The sequence below is a fragment of the Nyctereutes procyonoides genome, unplaced genomic scaffold, assembly GCF_905146905.1.
Source record: "Nyctereutes procyonoides isolate TBG_1078 unplaced genomic scaffold, NYPRO_anot_genome, whole genome shotgun sequence".
Classification (NCBI taxonomy): domain Eukaryota; kingdom Metazoa; phylum Chordata; class Mammalia; order Carnivora; family Canidae; genus Nyctereutes; species Nyctereutes procyonoides.
This window is the reverse complement of record NW_026575131.1, coordinates 51,089,805-51,094,316: the sequence shown is the minus strand read 5'-3', so window position 1 is coordinate 51,094,316 and position 4,512 is coordinate 51,089,805.

Genomic DNA, 4,512 nt, shown 5'->3' with positions numbered 1-4,512 from the left:
TGTGTGTGTGTCTCTCATGAATAAATAAATAAAATCTTTTTAGAAAATAATGCTTATGAATATATTATATATTTATTGGTTTTATCATTAAATGGGCATTTCTCCTGCCTGACAATATCAGCTCCTCAAAACCAGGGGTCGTGAGTGTCTTGTTCACTGCAGTATTCTCAGCCTGCGGCAGGGGCTGGTACACACTAGGTGCTCAGGAAATGGTTGTTGAAGGAGTGAGTGAGTTATGAATGAATTTGGTGCCCACTGTGCACCTGGTCCTGATGGAAGATCTGTTGGGGAGCACCAAGGGAAAGTGAATGGGTTTCATCCATGTGGCCCAGGATGGGAGTGGGAGACCTGCCCAGCCAAGGCAGCAACTCCTGTGGCTCTGGGAACCCCCAACTGCCATCCAGGATGGCATGATCTTGGAGTGCTAATGAGGACTGAGTAAAAGAAGTAAAAAAGGAGAAAGAGAAATATGGGGCAAGGAGGCTGCTGGGTGGGCTGACTTTATAAAAGGTTTTGAATACCAGACTAAAGGACTTGGTCATTATCAAGGGCAGCTGTGGGATCCCTGGGTGGCGCAGCGGTTTGGCGCTTGCCTTTGGCCCAGGGCACGATCCTGGAGACCCGGGATCAAATCCCACGTCAGGCTCCCGGTGCATGGAACCTGCTTCTCCCTCTGCCTGTGTCTCTGCCTCTCTCTCTCTCTCACTGTGTGACTATCATAAATAAATAAAAATTAAAAAAAATCAAAAAAAAAAGGGCAGCTGTGAGCCATGGGAGATGGTTGAGCAGGAGAGGAACCAACCAGCCCTGAGATAGAAGGCCCAGTTGTTTGATGGGTGAGAACTGAGTTGATGACAGGAAACATGGGGAAGAGGCTGGAGCTGTGGGGCCATGGGGTAGCATGGTGGCAACTTCCTGAGTTCAAAATGTGCCTTCACCATTTCCTGGCTATGTGACCTTAGCTGGTTACTCACCTCTCTGTGTTTTGGTTTCCTCATTTTTTTTTAAAGATTTTATTTATTTATTCATGAGAGACACACACAGAGAGAGAGAGAGAGAGAGGTGGAGACGTGGGACTGATCCTGGGTCTCCAGGATCACGCCCTGGGCTGAAGGCGGCACTAAATGGCTGAGCCACTGGGGCTGCCTGGTTTCCTCATTTTTTAAAAAATTTTTTTAAAGATTTTATTTATTTATTCATGATAGACATAGTGAGAGAGAGAGAGAGAGAGGCAGAGACACAGGCAGAGGGAGAAGCAGGCTCCATGCAGGGAGCCCGATGCGGGACTCGATCCCGGGTCTCCAGGAACAGGCCCTGGGCTGAAGGCTGGCGCTGAACCGCTGAGCCACCCAGGGATCCCTTCCTCATTTTTTTTTTTTAAGATTTTTTATTTAGGGATCCCCGGGTGGCGCAGCGGTTTGGCGCCTGCCTTTGGCCCAGGGCGCGATCCTGGAGACCCGGGATCGAATCCCATGTCGGGCTCCCGGTGCATGGAGCCTGCTTCTCCCTCTGCCTGTGTCTCTGCCTCTCTCTGTCTGTGTGTGACTATCATAAAATAAATAATAATTAAAAAAATTAAAAAAAAAGATTTTTTATTTACTTGAGAGAGAGAGAGAGAGAGCAAGCACAAGCAGGGGGAGAGGCAGAGGGAGAGAGTAGCAGGCTCCCTGCTCAGCCTGCTGTGGGACTCACTTCTGAGACTCTAGGATCATGACCTGAACCAAAGGCAGATGCTTAACCGACTGAGCCATCCAGGCACCCCTAGTTTCCTCATCTTTAAGGTTATTTCCCTCAGAGAGTTGTTGTGAGTGCCAACCTACAGTAAATATTCAATAAATTCTCACTGGCCTTTTGGTGACAAAGACAAGAGTCCATGGGAGACAGTGAAGCTGCTGGAATCCACAGATCAGAGAAAAAATCGGGTCAAGCAACCCCTGCTCAAAGCCCTCCCAAGCAACTAGTGCTCTGACACCACAGCCCTCAAGGCCCTGCACTGTGGCCCCGTCAACCCTTGGCCCCATTGCCCCCCACTCTCCACCTCACTCACTCATTCCAGCCATGCTGGCCTCCTCCATGGTTCCAGAAACTCCTAGCTCTTTTTTTTTTTTTGAGGGGAGGGGCTTCTGGGCTATGACATAAGCTGTTCCCTCTGCCCAGAACACTTTTCCCATGACTGCTTTCTCTTCGTCCTTCCAGTCTCTACTCAGAGAGGCCTTCTCCAGCCACCTTGGCTAGATGAAATTGGACCTTCATCTCTCCCTGCAACCTAGCTGTGTCCTCCAGAGTGCATGCTACAGTGCCTGATGATATACTGGGTTCTTAACCTACAGCTTTGCTGTCTGTTTCCCCTCCTGGGCTGGGAGCTCCAGGAGAGCAGAGAGGAATCTGACTTAGTCAGATACAATTGCATCAGCTCACGCAGGGTCTGGCACACAGTAGGTGTGCATTTCGCTGAATTAATGACTGAATAAATGAGAGAGAAGAAAGGGAGATGGGAAAGAGAGGGGATGATGGAAGACGGAAAGAAGCCAGCAAGCAAGGGGGAAGATGGGCTGACAGCTTGTTTCTGCACAGCCCTTAAGCTAAGAATGTTTTTTTTACATTTTCAAAGAGCTAAAGAAAAAGAATAAAAATAAGAAGAAAAAGAAGAAGAAGAAGAAGAAGAAGGATGTGTAACAGACACTGAACGTGACCTGAAAAGCCTGAAATATTTATTATCTTGTCCTTTATAGGGGGAAAAAATGCCTACCCCTGAACTAGTGCCTTAGTTATCTATTGCTATGAAACAAATTACCCCAAAACTTAGAGGCTTAAAGCAGGAATTATTATCATTTACAGTTTTGGTGGGGTTGGGAATCCACAGGGAGCCACTGAGCTGCACAGTTTGGGCTCAGGGGTCTCTCACAAGATTAGAATTAAAACGTCAGCTGGGAGGGATGCTCCCACATTGGGCTCCCCACAGGGAACCTGCTTTTCCCTCTGCCTATGTCTCTGCCTCTCTGTGTGTATCTCATGAATAAATAAATAAATAAAATCTTTAGGGCAGCCCCGGTGGCTCAGCGGTTTAGTGCCTGCCTTTGGCCCAGGATGTGATCCTGGGGATGCAGGATCAAGTCCCACATCGGGCTCCCTGCGTGGAAACTGCTTCTCCCTCTGCCTGTGTTTCTGCCTCCCTCTTTCAATCTCTCTCTCTCTCTCTCTCTCTCTCTCTCTCTCTCTTTGTGTGTCTCTAATAAATAAATAAAATATTTTAAAAATAATAAAATAAAATATTTAAAAAGTAAAAACAAAACATCAGCTGGAAGGGCCCCTGGGTGGCTCAGTGGTTGAGTGTCTGCCTTTGGCTCAGGTCATGAGCCCGGGATCCTGGGATCGAGTCCTGCATTGGGCTCCCCACAGGGAGCATGCTGCCCCCTCTGCCTATGTCTCTGCCTCTCTGTGTCTCTTATTAATAAATAAATAAAAACTTTAAAAAAAAAAATAGGGCAGCCTGGGTGGCTCAGCGGTTTAGCGCCACCTTCAACCCAGGGTGTGATCCTGAAACCAGGGATGGAGTCCCACGTTGGGCTCCCTGCATGGAGTCTGCTTCTCCCTCTGTCTATGTCTCTGCCTCTGTGTGTGTGTGTGTGTGTGTGTTTCTCATGAATAAATAAATAAAATCCTAAAAAATAAAAATAAATAAAATATCAGCCGGGGCTGCTGTCATCTGAAGGCTCATTTGAGGTTGGAGGAGCCACCTCCAAGGTAGCTCCTTCACATGGCTGGCAAGCTGGCGGTGGTTGTTAGTGGGAGGATTCAAGTCTTGCCATGTGGACCTCACAGTGTTGCTTCAGGGTCCTCATGATATGGCAGCTGGCTTTCGCCAGAGTGAGTGATCAAAGTGAAAGAGCAAGGAGGAAGCCACAGTGCCTTTTAAGGAGCTAGACTCAGAAATCACACACCATCATTTCCACAACAGTCTATTGGTCACATGAGCTAGTGCAATTCAGTGCAGACAAGGACCACACAGGGCATGACTGTTGGGAGGCAGAGGTCCCTGCAGGCCATCTTGAAAGCTACCAACTACAGTTAGTCCCAGAGTTTGGGACCCAAGCAATCTAGCTCCAGAGTCTATGCACTCACAATCATGTACAGATGTCTGTCAGTGGCAAAGCGTGGGGACATTTGTAAAACAGATTTCATTTTTTGGATAATTTATAAATTTACAGGGGCACCTGGGTGGCTCAGCGGTTGAGTGTCTGCCTTTGGCTCAGGTTGTGATCCCCAGGTCCTAAGATAGAGTCTTGCATTGGCCTCCCCGCTGGGAGCTTGCTTCTCCCTCTGCCTGTGTCTCTGCCTCTCTCTGTGTGTGTGTTTCTCATGAGTAAATAAATAAAATCTTAAAATAAACAAATTTACAGGAAAAAACTGAGAAGACAATACAGAGAGAGTTTCCCATATACCTCTGCAGTTTCCCTATGATTAACATCTTTCATTACCATGATACATTTGCTATAAGCGACAAACCAATAC